We start from the raw sequence: 10,546 nt of genomic DNA, 5'->3' as shown, positions 1-10,546 counted from the left end.
GATCTCTGTTTTGGCTGAAAGATCACCTTTGGTGGGGAATAACACCTTCTGTTCTGTTCTTAGCATTCTGCAGAGCTTGGCAACATGCACAAAAGGTGCTGAAATGAGACTGGTCAGTGATTGTTCTGAATGTTAATATTCTCAGGATTGATGCAAAGGAGAGAAACAGAAAACAATATAATGAATTACAGCATATATCAGCGCTATGTCTAATAGCACCTTGCAAAAGTGCTCTGGTAAAATGTTGTTTACATTAGATGCTTATGGAAATGGATACAATTGCGATGAACTGTATTTGTATATACACTTTGTAGATTGGATAATATGAAGGAACTGCCAGTGTAGTAATATATAGATGGTTAGTACTGACGCAAACTAGGTTGTGCCTAATTACTTAAGTCAGCCAGAACCAGGTAGAATTGAGGTTTTTGATATGGTACTGGGACTGGAGACCAGCTGGTGAGAGAGCAAGACTTGGTTTGGGAGTCCTGGGTAGGAATGATGGCAGAAGGTATCACTGCCGACAGTATCACAGGGGGGGAGGGTGCTGTGGCACAGCCATCTGTGAAAGCAACAAAGTCTGCCTAAGAGTCTATTCTCTCTTTCACATGGCTCCTCTCCTTGCCACTATCAGTGAAAACCAGATCTTCTTTGTCCAAATTGAAAGCCAGAGAGAGCTATGAAGTGACCATCTGGCCTCTCTGTCCTCCCTCCTTTCTTTATAAAGCTGTAAAGATGTTAGAAGAAAAATATGGTAGGATATCAGGACAAGGGCCTGCCATGGTGTGTGTTTGATCTTCTTTTGCTGGGTGCTTGGCACTGCCTGGCTTTGCAGCCAAATTAGGTTCAGCTGGTGCTGGGAGCGGGCTGAGTATCAACTTGTCCCTTCTCCCAGCTGTGAGAAAATGTAATCAGTAGAAATGTGTAGGTGTCCTGCTTAGTCTTAGAAACATTCAGTTTACATCTGAACGGAAAGTTTTCCGTAAGATCATTTGGCTTCTGCAAAACCTTTAGAAGCTTGAGGAAGAAAATTTGTCTTTGACTTGGCTCAAAATGTGAAGCAGGCAGGAAATGAAAGAAGGTTCTGAAAGTAGTGTCTTGGGAGGCTTGTGTACTTGTGAATAATGTAAGCTTATTGGCATATGCATGTTGGGTCTCCAGTGAGTTCCCTGCTGTTTTGCATTTTTGAGCCAATGAAGCTGTTTTCGTTACTACAATGCTCATTAGCATTCCACCAGCAGGTAAATAAGTCATAAATTCATTATTGTGTATTTCTGCTGTATCCGTAGGCAAAATATTTATATTCAGAGGAAAAAAATAAATTACAGGATAATCTACGTTAGCCACGTGCCCCGAAAAAGTAAAAACAAAACCACCACCAACAAAAAACCCACCAGCCCCCCAAAAGGAGCACTCACAATGCAAAAGGAAGCATGTATCTTTTCATGAAGCACAGAGTGTGACTGGAATAGTTGCTGCAGATTTCCAGACTACTCTTTTCTTTTGTTCCTTATACAGTTACTTAATGCTGTGTATGTGTTTCCCAACACAATCCACTATCTTCTTCCTATCGGCATGGAATTATTTTTGTTTTCTATTAGTTGGTTAGAGAGCTGTTTCTACCCTTTCTTTTTTGTTTTATTCTGGCAAGCTACAGAGTTTGTCTTCAGTTGTGACTGGCAGGCTGCTGAGCGCCCTTCTTTCTAGTGGCTTTGGCACCTGATGTGGTGTCACCGTGGAAGATTTACCTCAGTGATGCTGAGCTGGTGTATTGCTTGGTGGATCCCACCTCTGTCAAGGTGGCGTTTAGCAGCCATCCAGACCTCTACATGAAAGGGGTTCAAGAGGATGGGAAGTTATCTGGAGCAGGAAAAAAGGGCTGTGACAGAAGATTGGGCTTCCCTGTGTTTGACTGCCCTGAGGTGGAGTTGAGGCCTAGACTCCCAGCAATGCCACCTGAGTCCTGTAGCCCTCATTGCCCCCAGGGGAAGGTTATGAAAGGGAAAAAAGTTGAGTTGTCTTAAGGATATGTGGAAAAGCAGGGTGAAGGAGCAGAGGACTGTAATTGCAGCCCAGGTGTGCATGCAGGGCAGCTGCAACTGAAGGCTGGTGGCACATGCTGGCTGGGGAAGGGAAGGATTTTGCTCTCTTGAGAGAGGAAAGCAACACATGGATACTGCATGGTTTGCTCTTAAAGGTAAGATAAACTGTTCTTCTCTCCTATTTGAAAAAATATTGCTCAGCTCTCAGACTGTACTGGGGCAAATATGTGGGGGAATCAGTTCCTTGTGACTTAGTCCTGTCATGCAAGCTCTGTTGTCTGTGGTCACAGTGTGGTGGTGGAACTGGACCTCCTACCTGCTGTACATATGTGATGGGTGTATTCCAGAGGTGACCATGCAGAGCAAAAAGCATTTTAAATGCTGCCTTTAACGCGTGTGTGCTACAGAACCTCTGCAGAGAAACAAATATGTTTGAGCGCTGCGGTTTGTTTAGTCTTCCATATAGCAGAGAATAATGCTCAGGGTGGAGGAGTAAACAAGGCAATAAACAATCTTCTGCAGTTATCAAATGTGAATTTCTCTGTGGCATATAGTTGTTTTGCAAGCATTTTATGCCTCTATGGTCCCTGTGCCCTGTCTACTGTCATTTTAAATACGCATTCTGAAGCACAGGAGACAGAGTGCGTATTTTGTTCCTGAATGATTTCAAAGTTTCAGTGCAATGCAAGATGGGCCCTCTAGGGCTCTCTCTTGTTGCATTTTTCACTGACAGTGTTTTGAATAGTTTACAGAATAGGGCCATACAAGTGCTTTGTCCATAAATGAATTGTGTGCTGAAAGCCCAAGGGCACAGAAAGAGAAGAAAAATGCATTAATACAAAAAGACAACTATGTAATGCAGTAGACTAGGTATCATTATTAACTGCTGTAAATACAAAGCTATTTGCCAGCATGACATACTCTCCAGAGTAGCAGTAATGGAAGCAACTCAAATTTGTTTCAGAAGAAAACCTGTTCAAAGTTCAGAATTCAGTCAAAGCTATTGAGGGTAAAAGTAAGAAAAGAGACGGTGTTAACTAGGGTACAGCGATGCGGTTGCTGCTGTTTTGTAGTACAAAAGGGAAAATGAATGCTGATGTCCCAAAGAAGAATGTATATCAAAAGAATCAATATGGCAAATTGAGTAGGAAACGGTTCAGCTTGAATAAAAAAAGGAGAAATCAAACCAAATGTGGCATCTGATTACAAAAGAATGAACATAAATATGGAACGAATTGAAACAAAAAAAAACCCCCAAAGTTAGGCTATGATCCCTTTGGACCAATTGAGTTCCTCTTGCCTACCTGCCCACGGATTAAATTTGCATTAAATTTGCATTCATTTACATAAATGAACAGGAAATTCTGTTTTATGATACAGAGGCTTCCAGCACGTCTCCCTCAGTGTTGAGGGGGACAAGGACACAAGCAGTAATGTATTCTGCCTTCTGTGATAGGCTGCATCCTGCTCTTTGCCTCTGTAACCCACATGTGGCAGCACAGCTCTTTGCTACTGCATCCTCTGCATGTTGTATGGTCAGCTCAGTGTCTCCTGAGCCAGTGATGGGGATTGCTTCCTGGGCACAGAAACTACTGAGACACTAAAGCAGTTTAGAAGTGAGCCTAAAGGGAGGAAAGGAACTTAAAAAGAAACATATCCATTTTCCCCCCTCTTCATATAAGATAATAACCTTTGACACCTGGTGGTTACAGCCCTGTAGAAGTGATACTTTCTTCTTTTGTGCCTCTGGAGCCCAAAGGGAGAGGTGGATGCCAGAACCCAAGGAGTGCTGTCAGGCTGTGTGTTCCAGCTTCCCATCTGTGCCTGTCTCCAGGAACGTGGTTTTGCAGACTTTTCCAGTAGTTGCCTGAAGCTATGTCTGCTCTCCCTCTGCCTCTCCCATTCAGTGTACTGGATAATATGAACCTTGTTCTTGGGTATTTACTTCTCATTCTCTGCATGTAAAGATCCAGCTTGCCATGCTGGGCTGCTTGATTTGTAGGCTGATTGCTCTGAACTTCCAGTTGCTCACCTTGAGGACTCTATCAGAGCACGTTCATGCTTTGTTTAAACCTTTGGTTTGGGTAAATAGCTCTGTATAATCTTGCAAAGGCAAGCAGCTCTCATGCACTTACTCAGGGGTGCTGTAGTTATGGCCCTTTGTGGAGGAGCTGTCCTGACTTGTTCTGGGGCAGTGAAAGTACATTGGTTTGTACTGAAAAGCCAGTGCCTTATTCTGTGAGCTCTGGGGGGAGCACAACAGCTCTGTCTTCTCCTTGTCACTTTTCCATGTTGTCACAGGCCTTTCACAGGGTCCAGCCTGGGATTGGTGCTCTTCATTATCTTTGTTAGTGACTTAGTGGGACGGTGTGCCCTCAGCAAGTTTGCTGATGTCACCAAGCTGAGTGTTGCAGTGGATACAACAGAAAGAAGGGATGTTATTCAGAGAGACCTAGTCAGGCTTGAAAATTGGGCCCATGTGAACGTAATGAGATTCAACCTTGCACTTGAGTGGTGGCAATCCTAGATATGTGTGTAGACTGGGAGAAGAATTAATTGAGAGCAGCTCTGTGGTGGAGATATGGCAGTAATAAATAAGATGCAGGGACAGGCTGGATGTGGCTCTGGGCAGCCTGGTCTAACAGTTGGTGACGCTGCCCATGGCAGGAGGGTTGAAACTAGATGATCTTTTGTGGTCCTTTTCAACCCAAGCCATTCTATGATTCATTCTATGATCCTATGATTCTGTGAGTCTTTGGCCTGGGGACAGTGCTGGGGGGAGCTGCCCTTGCTTTATGTAGTGGAAGTCTGATTCCTGACTGGCCCAGAGCCCAAGTGTAGCTTCTCTGGGTGGCACCAGGGCTGATCAGTGTGACCTGATCAGTGATCAGGGGAAAGCTGAGGTAACTCAGGTGAATAGCCTCAAGCCAAAACATGCCATCCTGAGGGCAAACGTTGGGTATGCATGTGTTGCAATGGTCCTACTGCTGGGCACACTGGAAATGTAAAGTGGCAAACAGGTCTGATTTTGAGAGGGTCTGGAAGGTGGTGGCTGTTATTTGTGGATTTCAATATTGGTACATGCAGTCACTAATCTTTTTAAAAGGAAATCTGAGTCTAATTTGATTGCATTCTGGGGTGATTATATATAAATTGCTTTCTTTTTTAGATTTTTTTTTTTTAAAGAATCAAATGAAATATTACACTGCTGAGTTTTGCAGACTTTTGCTAACTTTATAAGAACATAATGGTTAGTTGGTATTTAATTATGCATGTAGCTAATCCAAAGCAATACTGGGTTTTATAAAGATAATTGGTAAGTTGTCACGTAGGTGGTTTCTCTAAACAGCTTCATAGCATTTAGAGGACAAAAGAAATTGCACATAAATAATAGGTTATTAGAAATAAATTGGTACACATTTATTCATAGCATCAGAAATGGCCAATTCAGCTCATAATGGAATTCTTCAGAAAACTACAGCCACGTTATTTGCATAAAATAACATCTGAAATTTACAATTGGCTTTGTTTCCCATCTGTAATGTCTTACGTAATTACTGCAGCAGTCCGCTTTTGAAGAAATCCATTACAATTTGAATTGTGGTCATTCCGATGCTGTGAGTAATTGGCCATATATTCAGTAAAGTGGATTTGTTGTTTTGACCCCTTAAATCTGAGAGAGCCATCCTAAGGGGATAGACTCTTGACATCTTTGTAGCCATCTTCTTTCCATAAAACTTTCATCCTATAAAACCCTTTGCAGGAGAATGGCGTAAAATTTATCATCTAATTAGGAGCTATTTGGGAATGAGGAGAAATTTTAGACCTGTATTTTCCTTTAGAGAGTGTAGAACAGCGTGGATTGTTACAACTGCAACTAAAACAAAACCCACTTCCCCTCACCCCCCTTCTTGGGACTGTAAATGTTAACTGAAATTAAATATAGGAGGAGAGCTGTGCCACATTCTGCTGTTGGGTAAATGCTCTCCTTAGAAACAGTATCAATCTTCTGGGATGAGTTTGGCCTTTTTAATGCTCTGTTCTGTGTTGAAACATGCTCCCAGCCCTTCTCATCAAGGGGAGCAGGCAGGAATTCATGTTGGGCTCTTTTCTGTGTGTGTATTACGGAACAGGCAGATCATTGAGGGGCTGGCACCGCTTTAGTCATTAGGTATTACTTTCATTCTATCCGTCTGATTATGAAGTTCAGTCAAAATTAATATCTGAGAAGATCTATCAGACCTATGGGTGGTGGAGCACTGGAATAGGCTGCCCAGAGAGGTTGTGGAATCTGGACTGGATGGGATATACTGAACTTCTCAGTTCTTCTTTTTATACTGCTTTCCCTAAAATACGGATGCAGATTCTCAGGGATTTAAGTGGTGCCCTGAAGCCAGGTGTTTTTTTCATTCCCACCTCTACTGTTCAACCCACAAACCAGAAATGAAGCAGAGTCTTTATTTTTCTGCTTGCTTAACTGGAGTGATTATATCAGTTTCCCCCTCTTCTCTTTCTGGGACACCCCACAGGAGATTATATCCTAAATTTTAATTCCTTCATTGGAGGTCAAACCCATATCTCCCAAGAGAGAATGAAATGCCAGGTTGTAGGTGCCTGTGATGTAAGGGAACTTAGCGACTCACCAATTGAAGCTCTTGTACTTAGCTAAAACAATTAAAATTAATTGGGTAAGACAGTGGGAACATGACATTGTCTGTGCCAATTTACATGCTTTTGGGAGATGTGAGGTGAGGGGCTGAAACATTAGGAGAGGAGTGGAAAATTACTGTGTCTCTTGTATTCTGCATAGTACATTAATCACCGATCTCTACACTGTGCTGTGCTGTGCCTGGTATGCAGAGCAGTCCAATGGGTGCAGGCAGCCTAGTGCATGCCTATCAGGCAGGCATGCGATCTCAGAGGTCCTCAGGGAGGCCGAGGAATGTCCTCATGCTAATCTTTGCAGATTTAGACATGGGAGGATGGAAATATATGGGCATGTGGGCATGAAAACAATACGAATCCTCAGTTAAATGGAAATTAATACTCACAGAGTAAAGCTTGTCTGGACAAGCTCATCTGCCTCTAGCTGGATGTGACAGCAGTACCCTGTGTTTGTCACCTTGATGTCCCTCAGGACCAGCAACAGGACTGCTGGAAAACAGGCGGCAAAGAAGAGAGGCTGGGTCAGTTTGAGAAAACAAAAATTCTGACAGAGGAGTAGTAGGAAAATGTAGCTGAGGGTTGCTAAAAAAATTCTGTGCAATGCACTGTTCTGCTTGCACCTTTTTGTCCATCTGTCCTGTAACTTTCAGCCTCTAGCATGACTTGCTTACAAAACCATGACACACATCTTACCTTATCTGAAAAATCTCATATTTGTGTGTGACAGCACAGCATAGTGTTACTGCTGCTTTGTCCCCTGGCTCCTTTTCAGCTTCAGTACACATAAAGCAGCATGTAAAATACAGGAAAATAGGTGGTTTGCTTGCTAGCACTTTGCCACTGGTGTCTGGAAGGGGAGTGTGTGGGTGATCTCTATTTCACGTATAACTTCTAGCATATGCTGTCCCTACAATGTGTTCTGGACTGAAGAGCTCCAGGTCATAACAGCATCTCTCAGCATGCAACATCCCTGGCAAAACCAATATCCCAGTTCCTAGTTTCTAAACCATCTTCTTGTTCTTTCTGTTTACACAGAAGTACATTCAAAAACAATTTGTGCAGAACTATTACTCGTGTAAACTTACCATCAGACTGAGTAATCCCCAGATAAAAGCTGGAACTGCTGTGGAACTGCCTATTGAGCAGCTAAATAACAGTTTATCTCCAGCACTGAGTTCACTGATTTTTGGGCTTTACCACTTATGAAGTTTGACAACATTTTAGTTGTAGGGGGATTTTAGGATTTATACTGGTGTTGCCAGATTAATGCTAAGAACCAGCTAATTATATCACACAACTTTCTGATACAAATTTGTTTGAAATTCTGTTTGCATAGAAGGTAATGCTCTGAACCTGATTTGTCCCCAATGTTCATTTGGAATCGAAAGTAGCTGATTTTAACTTTTTATGGATAAAATTCTTCCACTGATTTCTCTAGTACCTAAAGCCCTGCTTTAAGAAAAAAGCACTTAAACACTTGTTTGAATCAATCCCTATTCAGAAGAACATGTGAGAACAGGCTTAGTTTAAGGTCCCCTGTAGACCACATGGATTTCTTACTGCATTATGAAGTCTTTAAGTCTATTAGTCATGGTCTCTATTATCCTTCATCCACCACTCCCCTTGGTCTCTGATTATGATAAAAATGCTCTCTTCAGATACGTTTGTGTTTCAAAGGTGGGCTAACCCCCAAATCCTCATAGACTGTTGCCTAGACTGCTCTCCTTGAAGATAAGTGTGCCTTCTCCTCTTCTCAGCCTCTTTGCTTTGGGTTCCCTTGTCTCAAGGGCTGCAGCTTTCTGGTGGGTCCTGGATGGTAGTAGTCATAGCTGCTCATCGTCTGGTGATGCCTTCCAAAGCACTATAAGGACCAAAGGTTTACTGCCAAAGAATGCCTCTTGTTTCTCACAGCATTCTGTAAAGATACTGTATGTTCTACACATGAGGCATTGTTGAACTGGAGTCATACAATTAGCTTTCAAAAATGCATTCCATCTGTGATGTAATGTTACCTGAATTGTGATGTAGCAAATCCCTACTTAGGAAAGAAGTCCAAATGCTGGATTCCCTAAGATGTGGGCATATTTATATCTGGGAATTGGCCTGTCCTGTTCTCGAGAATGTGACCAGCTGAAAAATGTAGATCGGGAATTTTAACCACACTCAGTAACAAAGAACGTTTGTAGTTAAATTCAGGTTTGGGCACCAGTTCCTCAAAAGCCATTTTGCCAGGGTATGATATTACTAGCCTGATCACTTCTTTTATCTGAGAAGCATGGAGACATTTAGTAAGATATCAATAGAAGCATTTTTCATGTGGAGCATCACAGAACATTAAGGAGAGTAAATGGAGAGTGGGGGGAAAAAGTTTTACAGGCTGAGGCGCTTCCACAGCAGCAGAGAGCTTGGTACAGTGGGTATCAGCTTTCTTATGTAGGTGAAACCACCGTGTAACTGGGAAGCAGCAAAGAAGATCATTAATTCTTGCATCCTTCTTTTACTGGATTATTATAAAAGCTTGCCCTCCAACCTCCACCTTCTGTGAGGTTTTCCTTACTTACACGTGTACCACAGTGGGAAGCAATAACTTCTGCTCTGTGTTCTCTCATCTCTATGTCAGCTACTCATTGAGTAAGTTTGACCTGATTCTTTTTTATTTTTATTACTACTATTTTTACTAAACACCCTACGTAACAACGATGTAATATATGGTGTATTTCAGGCTGACGTTTAGGACCAGATTCTCATCTCACTGCAGATCTAATGAAAGTCTTTTCCATCAATTGAACTCTAATGGCATATGAGACAGTTTTCATGGAGACAGAAACTTCTGTTGCTTATCTTCAGAAGGTATTTCTTTAAGTATTTCAGGAACATAGGAATTACACCTTCAGGATTGCTCCTGTGGTCAGGATACTTTAGGGTTTGGGGAATTCATAAAACCTGCAGGAGGGAAGTATTAAAAGTTTCAGCCTAACCCCTAATAGTGTAATGAAGATAGACTTTGTAGCACTGAAACGGTTCAGATATTGTTGCATTTGTTTCTATCAGTTTATAAAGTTTGAATCCTCTTTCATTAGGACATATGTGAATGGGTTTCACTTCAGATTGCTTATCTAGGTGCTTTGTAACTCTGTAAAAGTATGAGCTGTGCCTGTGACATGGAGGATAAGCGATCATCCAGGTCTCAAATGTAACTTTGATACAGCCATTGTGTGACTGCAAAAGGTCAATGACTGCAGCATGTGTACAGAATGATATGAGTTATTTTGAACAAGATAAAGATCTCAAGAATGATCCATTTACTGGTGTGATCTTTTGAAACTGAATGCAATTGAACTCCAGTATTCGTTGAAACTTTTAAATACCTCAATGTTTTGGGAAGTACTCTTATCTTCTGGCATTGTGTGGTATATTAAGCAATAGAAAGCATTTTGGTTATGTATTTTAAAATATCTGTGACAGAATGTGGAATGTATATTAATACATTTCTCTGGATTTTTGGGGGATACTATGAACGCCCTGAGAGTTGCTATGCCAGGCTGCAAACTTCCTACATATGTCAAAATCTAAAATACTAGGGCCTGAGCCTTATTTAACTCAGGTCTTTATTCCTTTGGTTAACATAAGTCATGTGCTTTGTCCTTAGCTACCGTATGATTCTGAGTCACCTTCTTTTGCTGTTTCTTTGCTTTGATGTTTTGGGATGCCCGCAAGCTGTTCTGGCTCCTTTGCCCATAGAGAAGGTTTATGAAGAAACTGAATAGACAGGTACTAGGGAACATTGTGTACTAACTGCTGATATTTGGAACCACTGTTAGAAGGTTATTTCCCTTTTG

This window comes from Coturnix japonica, chromosome 3 (genome assembly GCF_054131305.1).
Source record: "Coturnix japonica strain WE chromosome 3, WE-NBRP24, whole genome shotgun sequence".
Taxonomy (NCBI): Eukaryota; Metazoa; Chordata; class Aves; order Galliformes; family Phasianidae; genus Coturnix; species Coturnix japonica.
Note: the sequence above shows the minus strand (reverse complement) of the source record.